Source organism: Pseudonaja textilis, chromosome 5 (assembly GCF_049901715.1).
Source record: "Pseudonaja textilis isolate UNSWEBS1 chromosome 5, rPseTex1.2, whole genome shotgun sequence".
In the NCBI taxonomy this organism is placed as follows: domain Eukaryota; kingdom Metazoa; phylum Chordata; class Lepidosauria; order Squamata; family Elapidae; genus Pseudonaja; species Pseudonaja textilis.
In genome coordinates this window covers 58761959-58776441 of record NC_141994.1, presented here as the reverse complement: position 1 = coordinate 58776441, position 14483 = coordinate 58761959, and positions in this window count along the sequence as shown.

Sequence of the window (14483 nt, the reverse complement as noted above, 5' to 3'; positions counted from 1 at the left end):
GAGGAAGAGGGAGAAGAGAAGTGAGGGAGGATAAGAAAAAAAAAGAAGAAACATTGACTTCTAACTCTCTCTGTTGCAGTAAAATAAGGGATTAACATCAAATCACAACTTTTTGTTTTTCTATAATAATATGAACAAGCCATTTCTATAAAGATCTATCAATCGAATCAGTAAAACCCAAAATAAAAGTTTCATTCTTTTTCACTTCAAGTTTAGAAGTTTAGAAGCTGTCTGTATGTGGAAATAAAAATACTTATATTCCTTTCTTTAATCAAAACAATCAATTATGCCATTTCAGCCAACTGCATCAACTTCTGTAACCATTCGTTCTTGGTAGGTGTGATATGTAAGATTACATATGAAGGATTATATCTGTGAAATATAAAGCCATAAGTAACACCATATTTATCCCACAAATGACCTAAGACAAGTTACTGGAATATTAAGTAAAAATTATATAATTCTTTGTATTAACCATGAAAACAAAGTTGTTTTGTACAAAGTAGCAGGTCATATTTTTGGCAGAGCACACTGTGCTATGTTATACTAAAATTAATAAATGCTGATGTTCGTACAAGCTTCCGAGAATGGATATTATGCTAAACAGGATACGGGCTAGGCCAGAAGGGACAGAATTTACTGGAAATGAGACAAGTAAGGGAGTGGTGGTTATTGGAAAATGACCCAGTAATTAGCAAACAGGATAAGGTGATGGTAACAGGATCAGGATTCTGAAAGTGTATAAAAACCTCCAGCACGCTTGTGAAAAATGTCTCCTTTCTCCTTATCAAAGGGAGAAGGGGGCCTAGCCTTTACAAATGCTAAATAAATTTCTGGCAGTTACCCCCATTTAAATTATGAGTCTCTTTTTTTAAAAAAAAATATTCTTTAAAAACAAAAAATACAAAAATCTCATTTCCATTAACAGTTATTGTGTCAAAAAATAAAATAAATCATGAATCTCGAGCCAAACTTCCAAAACTTAAAAAGGATTTATTGGGAGTTAAACTGTCCGGCACTGCCTGGGTGTAGCCAACTCTAAGACACACAATTCATTGTCACCCTTGACCCTGGTTTTCCCCCACCCCCTGGGTGTATGGTAATTTATATTCTCCAATGGGATGCATTCATAGCCAAGAATCATCAATCATGCTCTCCAGTTAGAATTTTGCACAGCAGAAACTTCAGTCACCTAGTTACTATCTTTGAAAACATTTATGGAAGGCAGTTTTGGTTTGCGCTGTACTGCTCCCCCTCCCTTTCTGTTGGCAACTCTAAAAAAACCCCATAGAAATATTTTATGAGTTGATGCAAACTCTTTTTCGTTCCCGGTCTCCTGTCATTTTGATTTTTATCACAGTAGGAATCAAAGTGTACTTCCATTTTTGTACAATAGTCTCGCTGCTGTCAACATATATAGTAACAAAGTTCCATTTTTTTCTCAATTTTTTCTCTTTTTTCTTTTAATCTAATCTAATTTCATAAGAAATGCTATGATAAGCAGCAGTTACAAGTATGTAAGAATGTACAATTACCTGCTTGTGCCATCTTTGCTACATATTTTAAACATCCAGGACATGAGGTCTTTTAATATTTTTAAAATTATGAAATAGGGCACATTTGCTAACATTCTGCAGTAACTTTGGGAGATTATTCAAAACAGGTTGAAAAGTGCATTCTTGTCTCAGTTGCCAAGGTTAAAAAGCATTGTCTTAGACCAAGATAATTTAAACAAACTATAATGCACTTTTGCATTTACACAAACACACACACACACACACACACACACACACACACAGAGTATCTCTGGTGATCACAGAAAAAGAAGTGCAAGATCTATTTCACCGACAAAAGGCAGGAAAAGCACCAGGGCCAGATAAGATATCTCTTTCTTGCTTAAAAGTCTGTGCTGACCAATTAGCCCCCATCCCCACCTGAATCTTCAATGAATTACTAGAGACGTGCTATGTTCCTTCTTGCTTCAAACACTCTACTATCATCCCAGTGCCAAAGAAGCCCTCCATCAGGGAACTTAATGACTACAGATCGGTTGTTCTAACATCTGTAGTTATGAAAACATTTGAAAGGCTAGTGCTGTCCCACCTGAAAACCATGACAGATCCGCTGTTAGATCCCATGCAGTTTGCATACTGAGCAAATCGATCAACAGATGATGCTGTTAATATGGCTGTGCACTACATCCTACAACACCTTGAATCTCCAAATACCTATGCAAGGGTTCTCTTTGTAGACTTCAGTTCAGCATTCAATACCATCATTCCAGACATTCTTTTCACTAAATTAAACCAGCTAGCAGTACCTGAATACACTTGTAAGTGGATCATAAGCTTCCTAACAGACAGGAAGCAGGAGATGAAGCTAGGCAGAATCACATCTGATACCTGTACAATTAGTACAGGGTCCCCCAAGGCTGTGTGCTTTCTCCACTTCTATTCTCCCTACATACCAATGACTGCATCTCAAACGATCCATCTGTTAAAGTACTGAAGGTTACAGATGACACAACAGTGATTGGTCTCATTCAAGACAATGACAAATCTGTATACAGACAGGAGGTTGCACAACTTGCCTCGTGGTGTAACAGGAACAATCTGGAACTGAACACACTCAAAACCGTAGAAATGGTGGTAGACTTTAGAAGAAACCCTCCCTTACTACCACCTCTTACAATACTAGACAACACAGTATCAACAGTAGAGACCTTCAAATTTCTAGGTTCTACTATATCACATGACCTAAAATGGATACCTAACATCAAAAATGTCATCAAAAAAGCACAACAAAGAATGTTCTTTCTGTACCAACTCAGAAAGCTCAAACTGCCCAAGGAGCTGCTGATACAGTTCTACAGAGGAATTATTAAGTCTGTCATCTGCACCTCTATAACTGACTGGTTTGGTTCTGCAACCCAACAGGACAGACACAGACTTCAGAGGATAATTAGGACTGCAGAAAAAAACAATTACTACCAACCTGCCTTCAATTGAGGACCTATATACTGCACGAGTCAAAAAGAGGGCTGTGAACATATTTACAGACCCCTCACATCCTGGACAAAAACTGTTTCAACTCCTACCCTCAAAATGACACTATAGAGCACTGCACACCAGAACAACTAGACACAAGAACAGTTTTTTCCTGAAAGCCATCACTCTGCTAAACAAATAATTCCCTCAGCACTGCCCAACTATTTACAAAGTCTACACTACTATTACTATTAATCTTCTCATCCTTCCTTATTACCCATGCCCTCCCACTTATGACTGTATGACTGTAACATTGTCTCTTGTATCCTTACGATTTATATTGACTGTTTCCTAGTATGATTTGATTGCTTATTGTACTCTATATTATTAAGTGTTGTACCTTATGATTCGTGACTCTTGACAAATGTATCCTTTATGTACACTGAGAGTATTTGCACCAAGACAAATTCCTTGTGTGTCGAATCACACTTGGCCAATAAAGAATTCTAATCTAGTCTAATCTACAGCTACAACTGCTATTGTTTGTCCAGAAGAAGCAAGTGTGTAAAAAACTGCTTAGGAGTAATCTGAGATGTTTGCAACCTGCACTGTGTTCGTCACTATTCTACAACGAGTAAAGTAGTGGAGAACTCTTCTCGTGAAATATTTCTGGACTTTCTCTACTGTGCTAATATCAGATCCGTAATGTGGGTTCCAGACTGATGAGCTGTATTCGAGTTTTGGTCTAGCAAATGTTTTGTATGCTCTAGTTAGTAGTGTGATATTCTGGTGCCTTGCCTTGTCAGTGTGTGTGTGTGTTAGAGATTCTTTGCAATGGTTGTTTACTGTTGGCTCTTTGGCAGTTTCTTCATTATGGTATTATTTACTTGACTGTTGGTCGGAGGTTAACCTTAAGAGTTATTCTATGCTGATATGGGTGCTGATTGCTGGGTGGTGAAGTGTTCTTTTTGGGGCTTGTTGATTGGTCTTTTTTACAGAGCCTATATATGTTGTTAATGTCTATGTGTCTATTGAGGGCTGATTTGTCAGAATGCCAGGCTTCTAGAAATTCCCTGGCATTTTTGGACTTGGCTTGGTCTAGGTGTCATGTACTGCTTATTACTCTATGGATAGGTATAAAGCAGACAGAGCAACTCCACAAAACATCCATACAAAGTCTTTTTTATTGGTTCATCAGGCATCTTTATCAACTCACGGTTATGATGAGGTTCTTCTTAATGTCATGGCACTGTATCAACTTTGGTTATAAAAGGATCTCGGCTAATCCCAAACCAAACTAACAACTTTGTGTACCACCATGATACAAAAGGTCTTTGACTTCTCCAAGCCAGTTGAAAGAGTAGTGTTTATTCTCAGTCTAGCTCTCATCACAATTCCCTTTCCCAGGGTAGCTTGTGTTCTTTGAGCCCGAGGGCTTTGGATGTTTGTGTTGGATTGGAAGTGTCTTTCTATATTCCTTTCCATCTTGGCAACAAATCACTAACATTGGATCGAGGAGGGCTTGGATATTTGCAATGGATTATTTGTTACCTAAGAGGAAGGAGGATATGAGAATGAAACAAGCTGTACTGAATTAGTTATGAAAAGAAAAGAATAGTTCTCTGAAAAGTGTGAGAAATTGAGTCAGGCAGGAAGGAAGAGCTGAATTCAGCAAGATTTTCCTTTTGTATCCCCAGGCCCTTTTTTACTTAGTTTTTTTTTCTTTCCAAATTTGGCGACTTTAAGATGTATGAACTCCAACTCAAGAGTCGCCTTGGTCAACAAGATGGGTTGCATATACCTTTAAAAAAGAAAGAAAGAAACTTACAGAATTCCCCAGCCAGCACACTTCTGGGAATTGAAGGCCACACATCTTAAAGTTGCCAAGTTTGAAAAGCATTGGTCTAGTTCAGAGGTTGCAAAGTCACGGTCTGCAGGTCAGATGCGTCATGTGCTGGCCATGCCCAACCCTGTTTTAGCAAAGGGGGAAAGGAGTTGCGATACATCATGTGAGAACAAGGTGTCATCGCAAGTTTGACACCATCTGGTCTACTTAACGGTTGCATTGCCATTATTATTGATAATAATTTTATCTTCCGAAAATTTGATTTTGTGTTTTGCTTGTTTAAAGCCCATTTTAAAAAAAGGTGCACCTGTAGGTTTTACTCCGCTCATCATGATTGATTCATGCTCATTGTCAGCATTGTCTGGAGATTTTTCTAATCTAATCTAATCTACATCTCACTGTTCTACAACTGCTATTGTTTGTCCAGAAGAAGCAAGTGTGTAAAAAGCTGCTTAGGAGTAATCTGAGATGTTTGCAACCTGCACTGTGTTCATCACAAAGACAAATTATGTTGTGCTCCATGTGTGACATCACAGCACACACACAGTACATCAGGAACGGAGCTTTTGTTCTTGACCTCCCCAAAAGCAAAACAAGGCATGCAACTTTATTCATCTGACATTCAGTGGGCAATCAGATAGGTAAATATTTCAAAAAAGTCAAGCAATAATGTCCAGACTTGAAAACTAGAATAGGGCACTTGGAAAGCTTTAGAAGAGTTTTGAAACAGATTTAGAGCGCCACTTCTATTTGAGGAGAAGATTTGCACCTGTATGGATGGACAACTGGGTTCTAGAGGGAGCTAAAAGGAGGCCTTTACTCAGGGGTGGGCTGCTGTGGGTCTTCAAAGGTTTGGGAGAGCCCCTAGCTAAGATTCTGTGTAGTTCGGAGAACCCCCAAATCCCACTCCTAGCCAGCCCTGCCCACCCCTCCCTTCCCAGGAGTCCTTATGTGGCCTGTTTTGGATTCAGGTAAGTGAAGGGTGCACACGGAGGCTAGGGGAAGGCAAAAAACAGGCCTCCTGGGAGTTTGGGAAGGCTGGAAATGGGCCCATTTCCAGCTTCCAGAGAGCCTCCAGAGCCTGGGGGACGCCATTTTTGCCCTCCCGAGGCTTGAGGAAAGCCTCTGGAGCCTTGGGAGGACAAAAATACCTCCTTGCCACTGTGATGCAGGAGGCCGACTAGGCCACATCCACCCAGCAACTGGGCAGAGAACCCTTTGCTAAATTTTTTGAAGCCCACCCCTGTCTCACAGCAAAAAAATACGAAATGGTGCCAGGGTTCTGGCTGAAGGAGCCAGGAAGAGGGCAGAAAACAAAAAGCAGTAGAGAATGTGAATATCTCATAGGGTGTTGAATAATAGTACCTTGGATCAGTCAGTGTTAGAGATTCTTTGCAATGGCTGTTTACTGTTGGCTCTTTGGCAGTTTCTTCATTACGGTATTATTTACTTGACTGTTGGTCTTAGAGTTAATCTATGCTGATATAGGTGCTGATTGCTGGGTGGTGAAGTGTTGGGTTTTTGTTCTTTTTTGGGCTTGTTGATTGGTCTCTTTTGCATAGCCTATATATGTTGTTAATGTCTATGTGTCTATTGAGGGCTGATTTGTCAGAATGCCAGGCTTCTAGAAATTCCCTGGCATTTTTGGACTTGGCTTGGTCTAGGTGTCATGTTCTGCTTATTACTCTCTGGATAGGTATAAAGCAGACAGAGCAACTCCACAAAGCATCCATACAAAGTCTTTTTTATTGGTTCATCAGGCATCCTTATCAACTCACAGTTATGATGAGGTTCTTCTTAATGTCCAATCCTTTGCATATCTGCATTATGGTGTAGAAAGATGATAAACTCTCATCCCCGTGATGATTGAAGCAGCTGCATGGTAATGGATTCAGGCAAGAATGAAGGAGCCTCCCCCAATCCAACAAGGGTCAATTCAGTGACCAATCAGGGTTACAGATGTGACCACATGACATGTACTACATTTCCCAGGATACCTTAACTACATTTACCATAATGCATTCCCTTAAGGAGACAGCTCTAAAATCCTAAGTAACTATCCCAAATCCCATTAACTCAAAACTGTATGGACAGCACATGTCAGCTTTGGAAGCCATATTAGCACCAGATGCTTCCACACTGTCACATTCTTGAGCCTGGGAAAATGGGAGGGGGAATTTCTTGGAGTGTATGTGGTTAGACATAATAGCATTCTTCTTCTAAGTCAAGGTCATGTTATTTCTGCACCTGGTTGAGAGGACGTCTCAAGTTGGGACAGATGGTGATTGGGGCATGTGATGCAAGGAGGGGTGCAGGAGTTGGATTTGTAGTTTTTACTTATTGCAAGGAAACCCAGAATTTTTAGATTTGGGATTTTCCAGATGTGCCAGCTTACTACTCTAATAAAAAGAATTTTGGAGAGGATGTCTTTCTTGGAGTTATTTGTTGGAGTGGAAGTTTTCTGGAATGCTGACACTAGGATGGTCACCTTTTCCCAATTGAAACTATGATTAAATCTGTCTATATGTTGTGAAATTAAAGAATTTTAATTGTGTCTTCTGACTGCTAATTGATGTCTATGGATACATTCTGCACACAGCAATCAGAAGACACGATAAAAATCCTTTAATTTCACAACATATACATTTTCTAGGATAACAATTTGACATCCAAGACTAAGGAGAACCGGTTATGTAGCAAGTCTTGCTTGTAACTGAAATATGTACAAATAATATTGATCAATACCAATATCTCTGGCTTGGTCAGGCTTGTGAGTACTTTTACATGGCACTGTATCAATTTTGGCTGTAAAAGGATCTCGGCTAATCCCAAACCAAACTAACAACTTTGTGTACCACCATGATACAAAAGGTCTTTGACTTCTCCAAGCCAGTTGAAAAAGTAGTGTTTATTCTCAGTCTAGCTCTCATCACAATTCCCTTTCCCAGGGTAGCTTGTGTTCTTTGAGCCCGAGGGCTTTGGATGTTTGTGTTGGATTGGAAGTGTCTTTCTATGTTCCTTTCCATCTTGGCAACAAATCACTAACATTGGATCAAAGAGGGTTTGGATATTTGCAATGGATTATTTGTTACCTAAGAGGAAGGAGGATATGAGAATGAAACAAGCTGTACTGAATTAGTTATGAAAAGAAAAGAATAGTTCTCTGAAAAGTGTGAGAAATTGAGTCAGGCAGGAAGGAAGAGCTGAATTCAGCAAGATTTTCCTTTTGTATCCCCAGGCCCTTTTTTACTTAGTTTTTTTTCTTTCCAAATTTGGCGACTTTAGGATGTATGAACTCCAACTCAAGAGTCGTCTTGGTCAACAAGATGGGTTGCATATACCTTTAAAAAAGAAAGAAAGAAACTTACAGAATTCCCCAGCCAGCACACTTCCGGGAATTGAAGGCCACACATCTTAAAATTGCCAAGTTTGAAAAGCATTGGTCTAGTTCAGAGGTTGCAAAGTCACGGTCTGCAGGTCAGATGCGTCATGTGCTGGCCATGCCCAACCCTGTTTTAGCAAAGGGGGAAAGGAGTTGCGATACATCATGTGAGAACAACGTTTCATCACGAGTTTGACACCACCTGGTCTAGTTTACGGTTGCATTGCCATTATTATTGATAATAATTTGATCTTCCGAAAATTTGATTTTGTGTTTTGCTTGTTTAAAGCCCATTTTAAAAAAAGGTGCACCTGTAGATTTTACTCCGCTTGTCACTATTGATTCGTGCTCATTGTCAGCATTGTCTGGAGATTTTTCTGCTCTCATGTGGCAGGCATAACATCATGCGGCAGCATAAAGCACATGGCAAAACAAGGAATGCTGTTACTTTCCTGCACACTCATATGCAGTACCTATTCATCTACTTGCATTTGCATGTGTTTGAATTGCTACGGTGGCACTATTTTTAAACAATAATTCTTTGCCATAAAAGGCTGCTCTTCTTTATCTTCCAAGTCTTTATTTCAGGAGTCCAAAAGCACCTTTTCCAATGAAGGCAGAATGGAGATTAGCTGTGGGGTCAGTGCAAATTATGCCAGCATCCTTTTGTGCTGCCTCATGAACTGATGATCAGATTCCTAATGTGATATTGCGCTTGCACAAAACGCTGACACGACACGGAACTTCTTCAAACAAAGCAGTTTATTGTTACGATTCTGCAGAAACGGGTTCACATCCAAGGCAGCAAGATGGAACACAGAGCTAAGCCAAGCATACATTCTTATACTCCCAGTACATAAAAGCAAGATACAATGTATCAGCAATACAGAACATTCTGTTGCTTCATCTATCTGGAACTTTGCAGGTATACCAGTTAAACAATCCTTGTTCTTGTTTCTCCGAAAAACCGCTGAGGTTGCTTTTTGAAACACACACACATATACACACAGTGGAAAAGTACAAAATACAAAATGGAGAGCTTATCTAAAATGGAGTTACATTGGTTCACTTCTCACAATTCCCCCCTTTTCTGGTTCATCTTTGTTTCAAAAGCAAATAAATCAGCTGTTACTTGTTGCAAAACCACTTCTGAGTTACTATACAGAAGCTTCTCTCCTTTTCTATTATGAAATTTAATTTTCCTACAAGCTTGAGTACTCATGTTAAACAAATTAGGAATACATTGTATGCAACAGCACAAGCAAATCAAAGCAACTATTATGGTTATAATAGTAGTTAATATGGATTTCCACCAAGAACCATCAGGCAACCAGGACCACAGGGCGTCCCACATAGGTCCTGCTATACCTGACTCATCCCATTCCTTCTGATATTCATAAATTCGGTCTTCCATATCTCTTACAGTTCTGGTAATATTGGGCTCATAGTCATGGATATATGTGCAACAGTGGGAATGTACCAGAGCACATACTCCTCCTTTTGCTGCAAGGATTATGTCCAAAGCATATCTATTCTGCAGGGTCACTTGCCTGACCTCAGATAATTCTTGATTAATCATTTTAATACTTTTAACAGTGTTATTAAACATGGCAATGCTAGTCCCTCATACCAGGACCTGTGATGTATCCCAGAATCAACCTCTCTTTTGTTCCGGATTCGAGTGTTGGGTAGTGTGTTCAACTTGTAAACTGCAGGTAACACAAACCCTATAGTGCAAGTGCCTGACCATAATTTTGGTATTTCTCTGTAAGCGTATTTCCCACACAGCAGCCATCTATCCCTTCTCATAACCCAAGTCAAGTTTGACACTCTAGTCCAGTTAATCATTTCTTCGAAGTCAACGCACATTTGACAATAATATTTCCAGAATGGCAGATATTCATTCTTACATTCATAAGTGGTAACCACACTATGATTGAAACATGTTTCAGGCATTTCCCAAGTCTTATTACACTTTTCCCAATCTCCCAGGAATGGTCCTCCTTCAACACTTCTTTTAAAGCAAACATAAGCTGTCTCCCTTAAATGAATGAATACCTTTTTCATTGCAGTCCCTCCTACAGGTCCAGTCTTGGCTTCCCCGTCCGGCACCATCATCTGTTGTGTCAGTGGTATTCCATGCAGTATAACCCCTCCTCTCCCTGTTCCAGGCATATGCATACACAACCAACAATTTGTCAAATTCAAAGTTTTTGCGGTCCCCCTAATGTCCTTGATATACGAATTCTCTGTCCACAAATCATTTCCCAGGTCTCCAGCTTTTTGCACATGTTCAGCCTGTTCGGTTCCTGCTCTTCCAACCTGTTGCAAGACAAAAATACTCACAAGTACAGTTGAAATACACAGAAACATACTTCTCAGTCCTGATTCTTTTTCAGAGTCAATTTCAAAGGTTGTCCTTCCACTGGGTGGCTTCTCCAAGGCTTCTCAGGTTCTGGAGCTGCTTTCACACGACTGTAGTGAGTCCATCCACTTTCTTTCGTCCGGACAGCAGACTCCGTGGTAAGAAGCACTTGATACGGTCCTTCCCAGCTAGGTTGCAATTTCTCAGTCCTCCAAGTTTTTATCAGGATCCAGTCTCCAACTTCATGGGGATGTTGGCTGCCAGCAAGAGGTGGTCGTTGCACCAACAATCCCTGTTTATGAAGAGAAAGCAAAGACCTGGACAGTGTCTGCAAATATTTTCTCACAAAGATATCACGAAACTCAGGAATGGGACCCCCGAAGTTTGAGAGATAGGGTCGTCCCATTAACATTTCAAAAGGAGATACTCCAACATCTTTTCTTGGACAAGTACGGATACGTAGCAATGCTAAGGGGAGATTCTTTGTCCATGGCAAGCCATTTTCCAAACCTAATTTTGTCAAATGTTTCTTGAGTTCCGCATTCCCCCTCTCCACTTTAGAACTGGATTCTGGGTGCCACGGGGTGTGTAAATCCCATTTCACCCCCACAGCCCTCATGACTTCTTGTAATATCTTTTGTGTAAAATGTGTGCCTCTGTCTGAATCTACTACCTCTGGCATGCCATATCTAGGTATGATTTGTTCCAGCAGAATCTTAGTCACTGTGGCAGCTGTTGCCTGCCTGACAGGGTAGGCTTCTATCCACCCAGTCAAATGATCTTTAATAACCAGCAAGTATTTCCAACTCCCACTAGGTGGCACTTCAGTGTAATCAATCTGTATCTTCTGGAACGGCCAGACTGCTAAAGGTCTGCCCCCCTTTGTCAGTCTTCCGTGCCGATGACTTATTCACTTTAAGACATATTAAACATTTCCAACAAATAGCATGTGCAGTAGTCCACATATTCAAACTCCAATATGTGGGCTTGACTGCCTGTACTAAAGCTTCGGTCCCCAATGACTTCCCTCATGTAAGTACTGCATAACATTCCTCATTTGGGTTTCAGACAACACTCTAACCCCATCTGCTGTTACTCATCCTTTCTCAGCTTTGTGACATCCCTCTCTTTCCAACTTTTCCCTAGTCTTCTCATCTGGCTCCCAAGCTTCTTCGGGCTCTTCTTGCAACATGGGTACTGATACCATCTGTAGGATTACCTCCCAGCTGCTTCTTTTGCCCATTTGTCTGCCCATCTGTTTCCAACAACCTCTTTCTCCATCCCTTTCTGATGTGCATTGATATGCACCACAGCTACCCGATTTGGATACTGTAATGCATTCAATACCTCTTCCACCAGTTGTAATTGCTCTATCTGCTTCCCATCAGTTTTTTTTATGAATCCTCTCTCTTGCCAAATTTCCCCAAACGTATGGACCACACCCCAAGCATACTTGGAATCTGTCCATATCGTCACATCCACACCTTCAGTCAATTCCAAAGCCCTTTTCAATGCAAAAAGTTCGCATTTCTGAGCTGACCATCCTGCTTGCAAAGGTCCTTTTTCAATCACCTCCCCAGACTGATTAACAATGGCATACCCAGCCTTCTTTACACCTCCTTCCACTCTACTAGAACCATCTACAAACCATCGTTCTCCCTCATCCAGGGGATCTTCCTCTAAGTCCTGCCTCATCTTAGTCATTGCATCAACCTGCAACAAACAATCATGATCTTCCACCTACTTTCAACCACCAACACAGCAGTAGCTGCTACTGCTTGCACACATACTGGCCATCCTCTCACCACAGGCTCCAAAGTCTTGCTCAGGAAGGCGATGGGTTGAAATCGCCCCCTTTTCTGAGCAAGCACTCCTAGTGCCATTCGCTGGGCTGCTGACACATACAGATGAAATGGGAGCTCTAAATTGGGCAAAGCCAAAACCGGTGTGGATGACAGTGCCTTCTTTAAACCTTCCCATTTTTCATCATCTCCTCTAACCATTCTATACTTTCTCCTTTTCCTACCAGCTTCCTGTGCAGGAATTGAGCTAGCACAGTGTACTGGTCCACCCAGACTCTACAATACCCCAACAATCCAAGGGCTTTTGACTTAATGCCCCAAATATTTCACCTTCCTTTCCACAAACTGGATCTTTTCCTTGAAACTGTCAATCCTTGCTCTTTCAGCCAATTTAGCAAAGCCACAGATGCTGCTCTAACCTCTTTCTCTTTCTCCCCAGTCAACAACAAGTCATCCACATGCTGAATCAACATGATCCCTTCCCTTTCTCAAAAGACACTAACTTTTCTTCCAAAGCCTGTCTAAACAACAAAGGGCTCTCAGTATAGTCCTGGGGAAGTACTGTCCACCTTAACTGCTGTTTTCTCCCAGTCTCAGGATCATTCCATTCAAATGCAAAACAGGTCTCTACTTCCCTCCTCGAGGGGCATGCCCAGAAGGCATCCTTCAGATCTATCACAGTCTTTGGGAGGAATTCGTCCCAAGATAGTATAGGGATCAGGAGATCCTCCTCAAATCATTAACTAATCATCCTTATTTCCTTCCCGGTATCCCACAGCTGGATACTGAACACAGGCAACAAATCTCTCCCCAGCAAATTCACTCCAGAATCAGGAATATACAACACTTCAGCTTCAGTCACCACTTCATTCATTTCCAGTCTAATTTGTTCAAACACACTCACATCCTGTGATTTTCCACTCACCCCAACTACTTTTATCACTTTCCTTGATCTATGTGCACCTCTACCGGGTCACACACGAAGTCCGGCTTGCGCGGTGTCTATCAGGAACAGCCGCTCCTGATGGTTAGGACCCACTAAATTGTTTACCAATGGCTCCCCGCAGGTCCTCTTAAAGGAGCCAGAACAGCCCTAATCATCATACAATGCATAACTCCGCTCTTCTTGGTTGGTAGGACACTTTCAGCAAAAGTGACCTTCCTTCCCACACCTGAAGCAACTCCTATCTATTCCAGGCTGTCTCATTCCCATGCCTCTTCCTCTAGAACCTCTTCCTCTACCTCGAAAACCTCCCTGCTTGTATCCCCCAAAATTCTCTCTTCTTTCTCCAATTGGACCCTTCCCAAAATTCCCACTTTTCTTTACTTCACTCTTTGTTGCAGCCTGTACAGCTGCAACCATCATTTGTGATTTCTGTCTGGTTTTTACAGTGTCTCTGTTCACAAAAATTTGTTGGGCTGCTTTCAGGAGATCAACCATTCCCACAGCTCCCCAATTATCCATTTTCTGAATTTTCTATGGGGAATTTTTGATCTCCTGCCACTGCCCCTTGTTGCCCATTCACTCTTTCATTCCACACTCTCCAGGCTGAGGTCTGGATGAGATTCCACTCCTCAGGAGTAAATAGATGTCCCAAAATGTACATCAGCTCCTGATAAGTGTAATCATTTGGACCCAACCATAGCTCTAACTGTTCGGCCACCTCATGAGCATTTTCATGAAGCTTTGGAAGAGTCTTCTTCAATTCTCGCAACTCGGCTGGTTTTATGGGGACAGCCACAAAGACTGTCACTGGATTGCCTGCAGCATTGATCCCATTAGGGACTTCCCTAAGAGGAAATGTCACCGGATTGCCTGCAGCATTGATCCCATTAGGGACTTCCCTAAGAGGAAATGCATCCACTTCAGGTTTTTGGCTGCAGGGAAAATTTTGAACATCTCTTCTCAACTGTTCCACTTCTTTTCTCAGCCACGGATAAGGAGGCGGCTGAGGAGGGGGTTGTGGCGCCGGCAATGGCGGGGCCGCTGGAACATTGTTCAAGTTAGGATTTGAGGGCGGCGGACTCTGAAGCCAATCATCCGTCTCACTTTCATTGCCCTCCTGTTGCAAATTTCACATGAAACCATACCTCTATGTAT